Raw genomic sequence first — 8,419 nt, 5'->3', positions numbered from 1 at the left:
GTTGAATTCAGGGGCGGACTGACAACTCATGGGGCCCCCGGGCAATAGGGGATCATGGGGCTCCTGTGTCCTTGCCCACACTCAAAAAAGCCTATAAAAAAGGTACCAGGGGCATTTCATGGGGCCCCCCACTGACCCCGGGCCCTCGGGCAGTGCCCGAGTGCTCGAATGGTCAGTCCGCCCCTGGTTGAATTATATAGCCGGTTCAAAGACACATTTCACACAAATAAAAACAGAATTAGGTGAAGGAAAAAATTTCATTTTTACGTTGAATTAGAGAATTCATCCTACTGAACCACTTGCCCTCTGGAAGCTTTTACCCCCTTCATTACCAGGGCCTTTTTGTGTTATTCTGCACTGTGCTACTTTAACTGGAAATTGCAAAGTCAGGCAACACTGTATGCAAAAATAAATTTATATTGTTTTTTTCACACAAATAGAGCTTTCTTTTGGTGGTATTTGATCACCACTGAGTTTTGTTATTATATAGATGAAAAAAGACTAAGATCCCTCCCTCCTTGATATTTTCTACTTTCTGTTATAAAACATATCCAGTAAAAAAAAAATTAAAAAATCAGACCTCTTCATAAATTTAAGCAAAAATATATTCTGCTACATGTCTTTGGTAGAAAAACAAATAGGTGTATATTATTTGGCTTATGTGAAAGTTAGAGAGTCTACAAACTATGGGATATATATATATTTGAAAATAGATTAATCTTGATGTACTGACTGCCTATCTCATTTCTTGAGGTGCTAAAATGCCAGGACAGTACACATGCCCCATAAATGACCCCTTTTTGGAAGTAGAAAGTATAAGGTATGTAGTAAGAGGCACGGTGAGTTTTATAATGTTCTAATTTTTTGACACAATGTTTTGTGAAAGTGAAGAAATTAAATAAAAATTTTTTTCTTTCCACAATTTCTTTTACATACTGTCACCAGTGCAGTACAGTGTCATCATATGACTGATGTGGCAGTGAAACTCACTGACGACAGTATGTTAAAAAAAACCAAAAAAACTTTTTTTATTTAATTTTGAAACATATATATATATATATATATATATATATATATAATTTCAACTGTTTATTTGTGTTCTTCCAGTCATCAGAATAGCTCAGTGTCACCATAATGACACTGTACTACTCTGGGGCAGGGGAGTGTGATCTGGAATTTTTTTTTTACACTTTTATTGTTTATCCACTTCCATACCAGGCACTTTTACCCCCTTCCTGCACAGGTCAATTTTGAAGTTTCAGCGCTCTCACACTTTGAAAGACAATTGCGCGGTCATACAACACTGTACCCAAACTAAAATTTTATCATTTTCTTCACACAACTAGAGCTTTCTTTTGGTGGTATTTAATCACCGCCGGGGTTTTTATCTTTTGCTAAATAACAAAAAAAGCCCAAAAATTTTGAAAAAAAAAAACATGTTTTTCTTTGTTTCTGTTATAAAAGTTTGCAAATAAATAATTGTTCTTCTTAAATTTAGGCCAAAATTTATCCTACTACATGTCTTTGGTGAAAATAACCCAAATTAGTGTTTATTATTTATTCTGTAGGAAAGTTATAGAGTTCACAAACTACGGTATATATCTGAATATTGATCAATCCTGAAGTTCTGAAAGCCAATCTAATTTCTTGAGGTCCAAGAATGTCAGAACAGTACAGATATCCCCCAAATGTCAGGACAGTACAGATATCACCCAAATGACCCCTTTTTGCAAAGCAGACAGTCCGACGTATTTCATAAGAGGCATGGCGAGTTCTTTGAAGTTGTAATTTTTTTGTCATTTTTCGGAAATGAACAAATAAAAAAAAATGATTTTCACTATTTTTTTTTTTTTTTACATACTGTCACCAGTGCAGTACAGTGTCATCATATAACTGGCATGGCGGTGATCAGGGACACTGACTGGTGACAGTACGAAAAAAAAAGATTTTTTTTTCATATTTCACCATGACCAAAGTAGTATAATGTTACCATAGTAACATTGTACTACTTTGGGGAAGTGATCTGTATTTTATTTTTTTTACACAATTTGCTTATAGCAAAGAATTACTTGTGGCGGGGCAAAGCTTCACGGCCATGGCATGTGTACAGCCATAGTCAGGCTGTAATCTTAATATTTGGGTGGGCAACCATGGGGCGGTAAAACTTCAGATTGACTGCCTCTTTTTACTGCTGCCTGTGTGAAAGAGCCCTTAATAATTTCTTAAAGCCTTTGTCTTACCAACCAAGCAATTCCCCCTGTGCCCCTCCATCCCATTCAGCATTTTTATTTCTTTAATTTACTGTAGATTAATTAGAGGAGTAGCATGGAGAGAACCATTCATTAACAAATACATTACTGGATTGAATGTTGTCTTTATAAAATTTGCTTATAGTTCAGCTTTCAAATTTAGTTGATTTTACTCATTGCTTTGAGTGTAATGTATTGGTTATTATTATTATTATTATAGAGGATTTATATAGCGCCAACAGTTTGCTCAGCGCTTTACAATATAATGGGAGACAATACAGCAACAATACAGTTCAATACAAGAGGGTTAGGAGGGCCCTGATCCTGGGAGCTTACAATCTAAGAGTATCTAAGAAAATATCCTGCCCAACCAGTAGCTGTTTGGTGGCCATTCCAAACACAACAAAAAAAGCGTAATGTGTGATGCCAGTCGTGAGTATCAGGTGCTTCCCTGAGATGTGGTTGATACTGTATAGTGCAGCCAGTCTATGGAAACAAATGAGATTTCTGGTTTAGTGTCTGTGGACTCGTAAAATTCAAGACATACAGGAAAAAAAAAGAAAAGGTTTTTGGATGGAAAATATTCACAGGAAATGTTTGTGCGCATTTTATTCCATGGTATTGTTTTTGCAGGAAAAAGGAGAGTTTGTTTTCAAAAGCAAGCCGTCTGCCTTAAAATAAATACCAGTGTAACAGTGCTCACATGGCAATACAACTGCTCATCTTTCCATTGGGAAACCTATCGAGAACTGATTAGCAGTCTCTCAGGATGTCATTAATAGCATTGGGATCTTCTGCTAACCAGACTGCACTGTACCTTTCATTTTCTGAGCAGTTAGATTATAGAAGACGATTGCTGATTGGTTGTTGCATCAACTGAAACTATTTTAAAGCCAGACTCTGGGAAAAGCACATACTGTCTAAATACAAGAGTCGTTTATTCTTCCTTGAATCTCTATGTGCCTTGTATATTTCTTTCAGATCTATGCAGCAATCTAGGGTGAAATTTTGCCTCTGTGCAGGAGCTACCTGTAATAAAGACCAGTCACTGCTGCTCTCTCTCCTGGTGCAGGATGACTGGTCTTGTCTCCGCCCCCTCCTGTAGTTTTCTGCAGCCAGCCTGTAGTGGGCAGGGCCTTTCCCACAGTTCTGCTCTCTACACAGGCTATGCGCAGCACAGTAATGAGGTCACTGCTTCTTTTACAATGTAACATCTGGGATTGTAAAGCATTTGCTCTCCAAAAAGTGAATTTATACCTTTTGTGGATCTTTAGGAATAAATTTACATGGAAATTTTTGTGCCTGGAATTCAGCTTTAAGGTATATTGTATTTAAATGGAATTAAAGTGGTTCTAAAGGCAAAAGGTTTTTTTCACCTTAAAGTGATATTAAAGGTTTGGCTTTTTTTTTTTTAATGTCATACTTGCCTGCTCTGTGCAGTGGTTTTGCACAGAGCAACCCTGATTCTCTTCTTCTCGGGTCCCCTGCCAGCGCTCTTGGCTCCTCCCCCTTAACCAGGGCCCCCAATAGCAAGCCACTTGCTATGGTAGCACTGGTGCATGGTCGCTCACGAGCCCTGCTCTATGCATTCATAAGACAGATAGAGCTGCGGCTCAGCCCAGCCCCCTCTCCTCATTGGCTGACTGCCAATGGCTCCTGCTGCTGTCTCAGCCAATGAGGAGGGGGAGATCCAGGACAGCCGAGACTTTCATGCAGATCTCTGGATAGAGAGGGGGCTCTGGTGAGTATTGGGGTGAGGGGAGGAGCACACAGAAGTTTTTTTGCATAGAATGTGTGAAGGTAAAAAACCTTCAGCCTTTATAACAACTTTAATGCATTCTCTGCATTAAGATAAAAAAACTCCCCCAAACACCCAATTCTGCATGTGGAGACATTGGGGTTTATTTACTAAAGCTGGAGAATGCAAACTCTGGTGCAGCTCTGCACTGAAACCAATCAGCTTCCAGGTTTTATTGCCAAAGCTTAATTCAACAAGCTGAAGTGAGATGCTGATTGGTTACCATGCACCAGATTCGGAGTGCAACAATTTTAGCAAATCTAGTTTATTGTCCATAAAGGCTCCAGTCTTTATGCCAGAGATGTGCATTAGGGCTGTTTCACATAAACATTTCGATTGGGTATGCCTGCCCGTTTTTAAGGTGGACCCAATCGGAACCTACATTCTCCTCTATGGAGTGGCGGGTGTAAATAGACACATATCCGCTGACATGTGATCCGATCCTCCAAAAAGGTACAGATGGGGATCCAATTCCCCTTCCTTCCGTTGGATCGGGTTGGATCAAAATGGATCAAAACCACCCATTGAGGAGAGCGAGCAACTCTGTGTCTGCTCTTCAGCAGTGGATTGGACACAGAGCTTTCATCCGCTTGTTCAGCGTAGGGATCCCCCGCTGAGCAAGCGTATCCGTTAAACTGGTCTGCTGCGTGTGAAAGGCCCCTACAAAGGCTGGAGCAAAAGAGAGAGGTTCTGGGAGAACATTTGGAAGCAGGTTGGGAGTCATACTATGCCAGACACCAAGGCAGCCGTGGTAAATCTCTATATTTCTGTAGGATCAGTATGCATACATATGATGTCACAGATTATACTGCTTTCTTCTCACCAAAACAAAAATGCTTGAGAAAACTTGACTGCAAAACACGTCAAATACAAACATCTACACATGGAAATATGCATGAAATAAAGCTTCAGCCCAGGTGTTAATGGAGGCTAAAACAGGAGAATGCACAGATCTGGCTTCCAAACAATGTTTATTTGTAAAAAGAAATCCCATATTCTTCTCACATTTAGCAGGCTGAAAATATCTTTGAACAGCCTTGGTCACTGTGCAGGAAGGTCATTAACCTGGGGCCAGCAGTTCTGCAGCAGATGATCAGATCCTCAACACCATAGAACAGACAGACCAGAGAAAGAAACGTCCATGTCTCTCAGCTTGATCCACGCTCTTCTAGTAGCGGCCAGAGCCTGGCAGCCTGTATACACCTGCTTATTTCCTGTATCATGTCGTTACCTTGACAATGCATTGTCGGGGATACATACCAGTATATGTAGACACTCACGGATAATTGAACAAGCTCACGTATTAACCCTTAAAGCTTAACTCCTGAAATTATTTTTTATACTTAAATTGGGCCAGCTTGAATCAATGTAAGTATGCATATTTGGAGGCGGCTGGTGATGCCATAAATCACTGTAGTAGTCTACGCTACATACAGTGAGAGCCATGATTTCCAAGGTTCTGTGTTAGTGGCTTCCCTTCTGCACAGAATGACCACAGGGGGTCTTTCGCTCGGCACATCTGGCATTTATAGAAAAGCCTGTATTGTTTTCAATGAATACAAGATGTTCTCTGGTTGGACAAGGTGCATATTGTGATGTCCAATCACAGAATGCCTTGTAGTCATTTAATAAATACAAGGTGTTCTATGAATAGCAGTAATGTTCGGTGAGAAACCCTTTGCTTTGTTGCTCTGTGTGCTTCTTACATAGAACCCCAGCAAGACCCAAAAGATCATGGCTGTCACTCTAGTAGCAATTAATATGAGATTTTACATTTAATAAGAATATCTGAGGTTGAGTGTGTGAAACACATTTCATTGTGAGCAGCAACACTTGATTATTGGTTGACACTGGTAGGGTAATAGCACATTTGATATATATTAATAGGTTGTGCAGAGAATTATTTACATATATCATCTGTCACTTTAGTAGCCCAGAATACTACAGTGGTTGTCAGCTTCCCCAGCAACCCTTTAGGTATGAGTAATGCACACTTACAAACTGGACCAGTGGAAGCATGTAATAAAGATCATTCCTAGAATTTAGCTTGGAACAATAATAAACGAGCAGCACAGTGGCTAAATGGTTAGCACTTCCGCCTGGCAGTACTAGGGTCGCTGGTTCAAATCCCAACCACAGCACCACCTGCATGGAGTTTGCATGTTCTCCCTGTGCCTGCGTGCGTTTCCTCCGGGTACTCCGGTTTTTTCCCACACTCTAAAGACATGCTGGTAGGTGAATTGGATCCTGTCTAAATTGGCCCTAGTATGTATATGTATGAATGTGAGTTAGGGACCTTAGATTGGACACCGCTTGAAGGTTAGGGACTGATGTGAATGTACAATATATATGTAAAGTGCTGTGTAAATTGACGGTGCTATATAAGTACCTGAAATAAATAAATAAACAGCATGGACTGCATTTACATTTGTCAATCACAGATCCTGCCTGCGATTCCAAATTGCAGCAAAACACGTGATAGTACTCTTAATGGCACCCCAAACGGTGCAAATTTGTTGCGATTTTTATCCGACAAGACAAGCATTTAAAAATCATATGAAGCCCATTGTCGAAAAAGGTGCATGAGCTTCCTTTGCATGACAAATGTGGATAAGGCAGTCCATTCAATGATTAGGCTGCCCTATGCACGACACACGGAATAACGTGAAAATCATGCAAACAAAATTACAAGCAGGACCACTTGTGTCAACAGGGCCTCACTGTACAATGTTAAACAGAAAAGTTGTACAATATTATTATTTCATTGTATTATACAATAATAAACAAAAATATCTATGTTATCTAGATAAATAGAGCTGTGTGTACAAAAGAACTCAACCTCTCTTTTGTTTATTGGTTCTAGAAAAGAGAATTTGTGTGCACATACCTCCTGCTTATCTAGATAAATTATAGCATTCTTTTTAACTGAGGGGTATCTGACATACTTTAACCACTTGCCCTCCAGAGGATTTACCCCCCCTTCCTGGCCAGGCCATTTTATGTGATACGGCGCTGTTACTTTCACTGACAATTGCACGGTCATGCAACACTGCAAAAAAAAAAAAAACCCACTGAAAGCGCATCCAGGAGCAGCAGCGTTTTGGCAGAAAAATTGCTTAGCATGTGTCTAAATGTGCATTAACACAATGTGCATTTAGTTCTTGAGCAATAATTTATTATAATGGACAGAATAAATTATTATTCTGGCCAATTAAATTAATTCATGTCCAAGTGCTTGAGGTGCCTAAACACATCTAAACATGTTTCACACGTTTCCAAGCCTCAAGTGTTTTTTCTACAATTGCTGCTTCCAGGCGGAAAGGCGTCTACAAGAGATGGCCAACCATCCAGTGTGCAGGGGTGTATTTACCACAAGGCAAACAAGGCTTTTGCCTAGGGTGACATTTTTCAGGGGTGGCAGCACTGCCCCTTGGACAAAGGGACAGAAGAAGGAACACAAGCGGCATGCGGACCTGGTGGGTTCCGAGAGAGGCTGCGAGTTTCATGATGGTGTATGCATAGCCTGACTTTCGTTCTCAGGGATGTCTGAAGCTGTGAAGGTGTCTTTCTTTCTCTCACCATGGGGGATGGTGGCTGGTGTATGGGGGGCAGTGGTAGTGGAAGGCTCTCTTGGGTGGGAGGCAGGGGTGTTGTTGATCAATGTCAGGTTCTCTCTGTGGGGGACACCGGTTTTGGTGTTGCCTAGGGCAGCATAAAACCTAAATACACTACAAGTGTGCATGAGGCCTTATAGTGAACCTGAGCTGCTGTATTTGTGGCAGGATTGGGCCATTCATAACACCCCCATGTCTTTCATGGCATTTCTGTTTTTATTTCTTTAAAAAAAAAAAAATACACAGGTAGATTTGTTTTTCTACAGGTAATTGTTTAAGTCCTCTTGCACACTGGATGTTTTTTTACAGCTGTTGTTTTTGGCTTTTGACGTTTTTTTCTACAGCCAGTAAACTCCCCAGCATGTTATGTGTCCATGCACACATAGGCTGTAATCAGTTTTTTTTGGTAGGGACATTTTTTAGCTGGAAAAAAACACGGTAAACGCAACAAACCGCCATTTTTGGACTTTTTTTTGTAAAAGAAAAAGGCTAAAAACCGCAAACACGGAAAAATACAGCTAAACGCTAATGTAAAAACGCCAAAAAAAGCTGAAAAACTCACGTTTTTAACGTGACTTTACACAGCTAATGTTAGCAGCGTTATGAAAACGCCCAGTGTGCATGGAGCCTAACTCTCGGGAAATCCTTTTTTTACATTCACTAACTCATACTTGTTGGACAGTCTAACCACAAGAGACTGTAAGTCATCATCAGAGATGGAAAGAAAGCAAAGCACGATGCAGGGGTTGTTTACATGG

The sequence above is a fragment of the Staurois parvus genome, unplaced genomic scaffold (genome assembly GCF_062004578.1).
Source record: "Staurois parvus isolate SC_StPar_1 unplaced genomic scaffold, SC_StPar_1.0 ptg000566l, whole genome shotgun sequence".
Taxonomy (NCBI): domain Eukaryota; kingdom Metazoa; phylum Chordata; class Amphibia; order Anura; family Ranidae; genus Staurois; species Staurois parvus.
The sequence above is the reverse complement of the archived record's forward strand: the minus strand, read 5'-3'. Positions refer to the sequence as shown.